Source organism: Capsicum annuum, chromosome 3 (assembly GCF_002878395.1).
Source record: "Capsicum annuum cultivar UCD-10X-F1 chromosome 3, UCD10Xv1.1, whole genome shotgun sequence".
In the NCBI taxonomy this organism is placed as follows: domain Eukaryota; kingdom Viridiplantae; phylum Streptophyta; class Magnoliopsida; order Solanales; family Solanaceae; genus Capsicum; species Capsicum annuum.
The window spans coordinates 179,219,883-179,230,891 of NC_061113.1; the positions used below are offsets into that span (position 1 = coordinate 179,219,883).

Genomic DNA, 11,009 nt, shown 5'->3' on the forward strand with positions numbered 1-11,009 from the left:
TATCTACCTAACTACTCTTACAAATATTTACGATGATAAGTTACATAAAATTTTTAGAAAATATGCAGTTACTAGAAAAACAGATAAAAATAAATATAGATAAATACATGGGAAATAAAGATATAAAATTTCTTAATAAAAATATGCAAAAACTACTAAGGCTAGAACAAACAACTACAAAATATTATAAAACCAATTTTTTTTTAAAAAAAATAGATCATTTAGATTATCTTAAAGTTTTAATATTATATATACTTAAAAACATAGAAATTATGGATATTAAGAAAATAATATTAGAAGAAATAATAAACTATGAAAACGAAACTACCAATTATCTAGAACAGTTATACGAAGAAATTTACCCAGAAGAATATTATTCAGACTAAAACATGTTAGAATATATTAGACAAACTAGAGAAAATCAAGAAAATCTAAATAATGAAATTAGTTATAGAAACCGAATTAGGAAAATAATGGAAGACCTAAAAGAAAAATTAGCATGGATAGAAAAAACCTTAGAAAATTTAGATAAAAGTACATGTAATAGTTTATATAATTTAAAAAACTCACTACGAGAAGAACAACACAAGATAATAAATAACATTGAAAATCTAGAATTAGATATATATTATAGTACAGATAGGATAAATTATTATACAAGAATTTGTAACTCTGTAATTACTACAGGATAAAATAATTAATGAATATATCTTACGCAAAAAGTAAATTATTAAAAGATATTAAAACAAAATATCCACGCACTAATAAAAATAGATTCACTAGGAACCTACTAAATCTATTTAATCTACCTAATCCGCGCACCCCCCTATAAATTCCATCGAAAAGGGATTTACCTCCATTGTTTTAAGTCATTTTTTCATATTTTTATCTCCACATTTTCATTCAAAAAGCTTGAAAATCAATCCCACTTTTTGAAATCGATTTTAGGCTTAATAACAATATTCTAACACTCCTTAGCTGATTTCTAAGCTCCAATTGGTCATCGAAAAAGGCAAAATTACGTATTGTAAGGAATAGCAAGTAAAAAGAAGATGATTACATTCTAAAAAGTATAGGATCATAAAACACTATGCGTATCTATTAAATAATATCATTGAGGTATATTTTGTCTATTATAGAATATGTGGTTGTTGGTGGTGAATTTTCTGGTGAATGAGAGGAGACTCCTAAATGTTGGATTTGAAAAATCACGTCTAAGGAGATAGTGTCCATTGCTCTTCGTCGCAATGGTTCATACGACGGTACGGTTAAAAGCGTAATGGAGAGCGAAAAATTAAGTTATGATCCAAGCAATGTGGTCCTTAGTTACTTGATAATGGGAAGGAGAAAATCTATCCAACGTTCATAAAGAATGATAGACACGTGAAATTATACGTTATTTGCGTTGATTCTAATAATTCCAGGCCTATATTGCGGATTAAAGTTGTTAAAAGGTCCCGAAAAGAAACTTCTACATCAGCCTCACCCCCATCTCGACAGTAGATGATAGGTCAATGGCATACAAGTGCATGGGTGGTAATGAATGGGGTAATTCTAAAGAATTTAAAGAAGATCAGTATGAACGAGGTGGGAGGAGAGGGGATTCTAGACTACAAATAAGCCACTCTTTCTAGGATGGCACCGATCTTTGTGTAGGACAAACATTCAAGGACAAGAATGTGTATGTAATTTTAAGTAAGAAAAAAATTAAAGAAATACTAGAATATGCTAATTATTTATTATATACTAATGCTGCTGTTGATTTCTACACATGATAGATAGGTTATCAATTTTTTGAGAAGTCGATTATTCACCAACTCATATGTTTATGATCAACTATTTGAATATATGAACAAGTTAAGATAATGAACAAAAAAATTAAATTAAATAAAATTAAAGTATAGCAATTAACACCTTTCAAACATTGTAAAACAATTTAGATACATTAATTGTGATACCAAATCACTTTTGAACATGATCAAGTAATATTTAAGGCATGCTATAGTCGTAAATCAGTGAGATGAAACTAAAAATGAGAAAAATAAAATAAAATAAATAAGTACCATTCAAGCAATGAAAAACAACTAGATATCATCAAATAAGATTATACGTGTCTAATATGTATAAGGAAGAGTGATGGTTCTGACTTGTGGGTGTTCATGGGACAAGTAGTGTTTGAGAACAAGTAGTCCTTCTCAATACAGACGTTTATTCTCAGTAATAGGTTGTTATTACAATTACTCTTCCTTATACTCAGTTGATCGAGTGTTCAATTGTATTGTACTCTCATATGATGATATTTAGTAACTTTTCATAACTTGAATGATGTTATTTATTTTATTTATATTTTTTCCTTTTTTCAGTCTTGTCTTACTTGTTAATAAATTAGATGATTGATGCTAGACCTATGAAGATATCGTGCATATATTATAGATAAATTTATGCATTTATACCAGACTAAATTAATAATCATGTATTGATTAATTGAGTCTAGTGGAAAGTAAGACAAGATTAAAATAGAGAGAAATAAAATAAAATAAAATTACATTATTCAAGCAATGGAAAGTGACTGAATATTATCATATAACAGTAGAAAATAATTGAACACTACATCAAATAAGTATAAGAAAGAGCAATGGCAGTAACAATCAATTATTCAGAACAAATGTCTGCATTGAGAAGGACTACTTGTTCTCAAACACTACTTGTCCCATGAACACCCACAATTCACAACCATCATTCTTCTTTATGCTCATTAGACACATTTAATCTCAATTGATGATATCTAGTTGTTTTGCATTGCTTGAATGATACTTTTTTTTATTTCCTTTTTTAGTCTTATATCACAGATTAAAGACTATGACATGCCTTAAATATCACTTGATCATGTTCAAAAGTGATTTGGTGTCACAATTGATGTATCTAAATTGCTTTAGAATGTTTGGAAGATGTTAATTGTCATACTTTAATTTTATTTAATTTAATTTCTCTTTTTTATCATTATTTTAACTTGTTCATACATTCAGATAGTTGATCATAGAACTATGAGTTGGTGAATAATCGACTTATCAAAAAATTGATAATCTATTTATCATGTGAAGAAATCAACAACGGCATCAATATATAATAAATAATTTGCATAGTCTAGTATTTCTTCAATCTTTTCTTAATTCGTAAATTTTAACAAACTCCAACTACTCATTGTTTAAAATTACAACTCTTTCAGGCCTTACAATGATAGAGTCTATACTAAACCTTAATAATCAATTATAGAACACATAAACATTCTTTAGACCTTTTCTAATGGTCACTTTTTTTGTAGCCTTACTATATAAATGAGAGAGATCTTATTGATTTCCTCCATGTTCATTTGTTCATCTCTTTCTCATTTTGATTCAACAATAATAATGTCTCCGGTTCTCATTTAGAACACTCCTTAGCTTGCTCTAAAACTTTAATCCGTTGCATTATTTCGGTGGTCGTTGGAAAAGTAATATCAAGTATGTATGGAAATTAGGTAAGAAGAAGACGACTACATTACCACTACTAGAAATTACCCCTATTGCAATGAACCTTTTGGCAACGATTTCAAAAGTATTGTGATAGATGGTCTTTTGCAACGGTTGGAACCATTGCAAAAAAATTGTTCTAGTAGTATGATAACCATTGCGATTGGTGGATTACCGTTGCAACAGGGTATGTTATAGCAATGACTTCTTTAACCATTTCTATAAAGTTACCTATGGCAACACGTTTTTGGAAAAAAATCCTATTGCATCAGTTTTCATTTTTTCCTCCCTATTTTTTCACAAATTCTACCAAAAGTTTAAAAAATATATAACAAAAATTTAAAAAAATATATAAAAAATAACATTTCAGTAGGCTCTCATCAACTCACTCTCATTCAGTCAATAACACACCAGTGCATCGCCAACTGCCTAGCCGGTTTGACTACCCAGCTGCTCCGACCACCAATCTAATTTACAATAGCCCGATAGAAAATTAGCAGAGCAGACATAAAATTAGGTACTTTTTTATATTGTGTATTGGGTAGAATTAAATCCCATGAGTTCATGCCTAATATCTTGCTTTTCGTAATGTGAATTGATGTTGATTACATGGATGATTTTAAGAACATCACACTCGATAGATTCATTAGAATGACCAGTTATAATTTTTTTAGAAATTCTATGTTGAGTTGAATTGTAAAATAACTTTTTTTGTGGCACTTTGAAATTTTAGTCGAGTATTAGTAATTTAAAATTTCTGAAATTAAAAAAGAGTGGGCCATATGAGTAATTCCGAGAAGTATAGGGATAATGACGAGTATACATCTGCGATTACACTGTGTGTGTTGTTATTGTTGCTGCTGCTTTCTTTTCCTTAGTTGTATCATTTCGAGTCCCTTAGGTAAAGTTGTCGCGAGGGATGGATTCAGGTAGCGATGAATATTGAACAAAACCCAAATCTTTCCTCTTCCCTTTACCTTTTGAACTCAATTTTTGAACTCTATGTACTTTTATTTGTTATGAACCAAGGGATATATAGTGATTCATGTCAAAATATGTGACTGTCCCATCTTAACAACTTAGATAGTTAAAGATGTGGCACTTTTATTTACCACGTCTGTTTCATGGATGTTATAGTTTAGGATATTATTTTGACTTATTATGTTAGTGATGGTAATTCAAAACTAGTAAACTAGTGGTTGAAAAGTTGTTTCGATGACGAAAATATCAGAAAGTTTGAATTGTTTTAAAAGTTGGCTTCTTAAATATTGTAAAAGTTGCATATAAATAGATTGGTTCAAACTTTTTGGAACATCTAAAATGGAAAGAGTATCAGATAATTTCGTAAGGATGCAGTGCCTATTTTAGGTGATCTTTGAGCCTCCGGGCGTGCTCTGAATCTGCGTAGTATTATCTTAACTGCAGGACACCTTTTATTTCTTTAGGTTTTTGCAACATAATAAAGCTAGCTGCAAATGGAAATGTTGGACACATAAGGTGATTTCAGTCTTAATAGTATTGAATATGATTTTTCTGAATCATATGCAAAATTAAGTTATCCTCATGTCCATAGCTTGGAAATCTTTTGGGTGTTCCTAGTATTTTTTTAAAACTTGCTAAAATTTTAGTACCATTGAGTATAATATTCAATGCCAAAATTTTGAACTTGTCAAGATTGTACCATTTATTATGCTGGGAATTAATAATGATGAAGTAAATAAACATTTTAGCCCATTGCAATCTAGAAGAATAGACCATTAGAAGTTTCTTATTGAGTAGCTAATTGTTCAGTATTTCAATATTCAGTGATAAGTGAAGTTGGAATGACCTAATATATGTATAACATTTAAATGGCACTTTATTGAGTGATTCTCCTCTCAAATGAAATGTGTGTGTAGGTTACTAATGAACTTCTGTGCTGTAGACCTTAAATGGGTTTGGATGTGAGTCCATGTAGGAGTTCAATCATGTTCAAATCTTAATCTTCCTGTTAACTGACATTTTATGATCAACTTACTTGACTTGTTTCTTGTTGAAGCATTAGTGTTTCATCTACTGTAGGTTATAAGTAACCAGCATACAACAAAATCTTCGGAGATAAATACAAAACCTGATGTTTGCATTAATTGAGTGTAGTTTAAGAAATTTGTGGATTTGTCTAGTTGTGAGAATGAGCTTACTATAAGCTGGAGCATGCTTTATAGTCCCTGCAAACTAATATAACAAATGTTAATATGCTGGAGTTTTTTTAGATGAAGCTCGGTCCTTCGTAATTGCAGAAGAGTATTTCCATTCCATATACGCTTTGAGGAACTTCGAGTCTAATTTTTTAAATCTATTAATTCTCCAAAAGGAACCCCCTGCTCTTCACATGCTTCTTTACAAAGAGCACCAGTTCAGACATCACCCCTTTACCCTTCAAATTTTACCTCAAAATCTGCTGGGTAAATGAGATACTCGTGTTATCTTCATCTGCCAACACTCTCGCCAATAATTTATCCATAGCTGCATAGTATACCAGAGTCCTCCATTTTCGTCTGTCACTTCTTTAGGAATACTAATAACATCTCCACCAACTCTGATCTTTGCCTATAGAGATGATTTCTCAATTGTGTTTCCTCTTCTGTTTCAATCTAGCGACCACAATGATCACCAATGGTTTTAAAAACATTATGAGACCATAGGTAAAGTGGAAGACCTAATTTTGGTCCAGATTAAAGTTGGCCATCCTGTCTCCTTTATATTGCTTGCAGCAATGAAATGATAAGGGAAGGTGAGGAGAATGATGGCAGTGTAGTCACTCCATTAGTGGAAAAACCTGCAGCTCCTCGTACACATAATCGACCCAAATAGGAAGTTGAACCTTCATTAAGTATTCTTCATTTGTTAAAGGTGAAACAATAATCTACAAGTGTTTTCTTAGTACACTTTGTCCCTACACTATTTTATCATAATTGGATAATAAGATTATTTTGAAAAGGTAGGTTTATTGATATTGCTCAATTAATACCAGGAAAGTGTTGATCTATACAGGTATTAAAAGGTAAAAAGTGAAAGTCTATTTTTTATCCTTACAGTGAGTCCTATCTCAATGAGATACATCAAAGATTCAGCATTATTTACAATTTCTATTTTATACCAAAAGAGAAAAATATTTATGCCATTTAACTTGATCTTCTGTATGCCATTGACTCTTCAAAATACCTTTCATCCCTCTCTTTTTGCTGAATTCATCATATGAAAGGATTTCATTCCACCATTTGTTCTGCCTCCCTGAATTGCTTTTCTTCTTTAGCATCTAAGAATGTTCATTTGTATTCCTCGTCATCATTAATTTTAGACCCCATCATATTTAAGAAAAGTTGCCAAGGTTTAGAAAAAGGATCCAAGGTTGATCTGTTATTGGACTGTGAAGGAATAAACTACTAACTGTTTCTGTGTTCCTCCAATAGCGAAGTTCATGTAGAACATAGTTGCAAACCCCTTATTTTCCAATTTTCTTGTGTCAAGTTTGATTCTTTGGTCACCAATCGGGATAAGCATGCAACTTATATTCTTATATCCACTTCCCAAATTTGTTTCCATGGCCAAGACAGTGACTCTTGCACGCCTGTGAGAGAAATATACTATGCTGTTATTGGGGATATTGATTCTACATGCAACCTGCCATAAGAGAAACATATTATGATTTTATTGAGGATATTGATTTGACATAGTTACCTTTCCCTACCAAACAATGTGATAAGAGTATATCAATTCTACTTATAATCTCCTGATGAACTCTCCTTAACTATTCCAAAGAGGTTGACCTGGCTATTGGAGTGAAAAAAAGAAGAAGAGAAGAATATTTCCAAAAAAACAACAACACAGATTTGGAGTAACAGCCTAAGAAACAAGGTTGAAATCTCAGAAGAGGTCACATTAGGTGAATCATCCGTTTCTATAAGTCTTGGTTGGATTAGTCGAGGTGAAAGCAAAAGCTTGTTTGGGGACCACTTTTTTTTTTTGAAAAAAGAAAGGGTCTCTTACTGTCATCTTCATTTGTTAAAGATGAAACAATAATCTACAAGTTGACAAATTGGTTAATGTTTTTCTGTATCATGCGTACTTTATCTAGTAATATCTATTTCCCAAGAATGAATCTGCAAACCATTATAATTGTGTGATGAAATTAATATAGCATCTAGTAATATCTATTTCCCATTTGTTATAACAAAGATTAATCTATGGACAAAGATTTGTTTAATTTGTTTAGTTGAAGATGATATATTTGTGGATCATAATTTGTTTTAATTTGTTTAATTGAAGATGATATATTTGTTGATCATAATTTGTTTTAATTTTGGTGATTTCGGTGTGTTATGTAGGATTATAATGGATAGTGAGGATAAAAATTGGATGAATTATTTAATATGGTCTGATGAGTTCCAGCATGAAGTGAAAAACTTTTTTGAGAAGGTATTTGAACGAGCTTCTCCAGAAAATGAGATATTATGTGCTTGTAAAGACTTCAAGAATCATTATTGGCATTATAGAGAAATAGTGAAGGATCACTTGCTTTCTAGAGGGTTTCGTGCTTGTTACACCAAATGGACTTTCCATGGAGAAAGCGCTTCCTCGAGAAAGACACATCATCCAATCAATGATGATGAAGGTTCAAATATGCGGGATGATATTTATGGACTACTTCATGATACATTTAGAAATGTAGAGGCTAAATTGGGGCATGAAGAAGGGGATGAAGAGGGATTACCTGAAGATGCAAAGAAATTTTTTAAATTATTGGAGGATGGAAAGAAATAATTATAATCAGGGTGTGAAAAATTTAGTAAATTGAGCTTCACCATTCGATTGTTCTTTTTTAAATCTTTGCATGGGTTGAGTAATGTAGCATTTTAAGATTTGTTAGTGTTGATAAAAGAGGCATTTCCCTTTGCTCAGATACCGGAGTCTTTCAATAATGCTAGAAATATGATAAGAGATTTGGGTCTTGGTTGTGAAAAAATACATGCATGCCCTAATTATTACATGTTATTCTAGAAGGACAATGAGAAAGATGAGAACAGCTCTGTATGTGGGACTTCTAGATGGAAGAGTGTCAATGGTGTCTTGACCACTACAAGGTCTAAAATTCCTACAAAGGTTTTACAATACTTTCTTTTAAAGCCTAGGCTTCAGAGGATATTCATGTGTCCTGAAACACCCATTGCAATGAAATGGCTTGCTAATGAACGACCGAATGATGGAAATCTAAGGCATCCCGCTGATGCGTAAACATGGAAGGATTTTGATCGCTTGTATTCAGACTTCTTTAGAGATCCTCATAATGTCAGGTTGGGTCTCTCAAGTGATAGTTTCAACCCATTTCGAACAATGAGCATTTCTCATAGCATGTGGCCTGTTATGTTGATGAACTATAATTCATCACCATGGATTTGCATAAAAACTGAGTATCTTATGTTGTCAATGATCATTTCAGGCGCATCATCTCCTGGAAATGATATAGATATGTATTTGCAACAGCTAATTGATGAACTAAATGAACTATGCAAACCTGAGATAAAAACATATGATGCTGAAACTAAACAAACATTACAAATGTGTGCAACCTTAATATGGACAGTTAGTGATTTTCCAGCATTAGAAATGCTTTCAGGATGGAGCACTAAGGGAAAATTGGCATTCCCTTCTTGTAATTATGATACATTCTCTTGATATCTCAAACACAGTTTTAATATGTGTTATTTGGGTCATCAAAGATTTTTTCCTCATGATCATCCATTGCGAAAAGATAAGAAATCCTTTGATGGTAATGAGGAACATAGACCCGCACCTACTTCTTTGTCGGGGATAGAAGTTCTTGAAGAGTTGTGTGAATTCAACAATATTTTTAGAAAGGGAAAAAGAAAAGGTCTCGAGATAATAAGGTTCCTTGGAAGAAAAAATCTATTTTTTTTGAATTACCGTATTGGCCAGATAACAAATTGAGGCACAATCTTGATCCAACGCACATAGAAAAAAATATATGTGATTCTTTGCTTTGAACTTTATTCGAGATAGATGAGAAGTCAAAGGATCATGTAAATTCTCAATATGACTTACAAGAAATAGGAATTCGAAAGGAGCTACAACCAGTAGAAGATAGTAATGGAAATGAAAGCTTAGATCAATCTTCTTTTTCCATGAAATCAAAACAGAAAAGATTGTTTTCCAGTTTCTTGAAAAATGTCTAATTACCTAAAGGGTGTGCTTCAAATATATCAGATCGCGTGCATATGAAGGATATGAAAATATCAGGGTACAAGGGTCATGATGCTCATTTTATAATGCATCACTTGCTCCAGGTTGCTGTTAGAAAAGTTCAAACCAAGAATGTTTCATTGACATTGATTAGGTTGGGAAATTTCTTTAGATCCATATGTAGTAAGGTGATTAGGTCGAGAGATCTTGAAAAATTGGAGTCTAAAATTAGTGAAATTACATCTAACCTTAAAATGATTTTTCATCAACATTTTTTGATATAATGCTACATTTTCCTATTCATTTGGTGAATGAAATTAATTTTGGGGGTCCCATCAACTTCGTTGGATGTATTTCATTGAGAGAATCCTATGCAATCTTAAGACGCTCATTCATAATCGATCTTGTTCAGAAGCATCAACAACAGAGGGTTATTTGGTTAAAGAGTGCCTGATTTTTTGTTCAAGATACCTACATGATGGTGTGAAGACATGATTTAGTAGGTACCAAACTGAAGATGGAGAATGCATTCAGAATTTTCACCTATATTCCCAAAGAATGGTCATCCAATTGGACCTGAGAAAAAAAAACTGCACTTTCTTAATGGATTCAAAGTTCCGTTATGAAGCACATCGATATGTCCTTTTTAACACAGGAGATGAAGAAGTCTAAAAGTTCATCGAGTAAGATATTTACATATTAAACTTCATGTATTTGGTTATTTGAAGGTACATGAACATCCTTTTATAATGGCCTAGTAATTTTATTTTCACTATTTTTGATTGCAGGGAACATAAGAATTCAATGAGTAATCATAGTAGATCCAATGCACGGGCAAGAGCAATGAATCATAGTCATGAATTTAGTAGTTGGTTTGAACAGAAATTTAAAATTTTTGAAGTATCTCGTCATTTAAAATGGCTAGCTAAGGGGCCCAATATAGTGACAAATAGATATAGCACATATTTCATTAATGGATATCAATTTCATACAAAAGCTCGGGATGCCTGTAATGACCCAAGACTATCCCTTAGTCGTCACACGATGCTTACAGTCCCGAGAGACCACAAACTAACCCATGAGATGGTACCTACTGTGAGCACTAAATAATATGATCATAAATGTGAAAGAATACTGACATACCATAACGTTTTAATAACTGAATTTAAAACTGAAATATAAGTCTATAGAAACAAATGACTGAATCTGATAAAATAATGATAAATTGGATAACTAACTATAATGTCTGAATACTGAATA

At 31.7% G+C, this 11,009-nt stretch overlaps 1 long non-coding RNA gene across 1 annotated transcript; it reads left to right on the forward strand.

Moving 5' to 3' along the window:
* Nucleotides 1–3,027: 3,027 nt before the first annotated feature.
* LOC124896730 lies at nt 3,028–8,499 on the forward strand. Its single transcript, XR_007053123.1, has 2 exons — nt 3,028–4,026; nt 7,877–8,499. It is a non-coding gene; the product is annotated as an uncharacterized LOC124896730 (long non-coding RNA).
* The last annotated feature ends 2,510 nt before the right edge of the window (nt 8,500–11,009 follow it).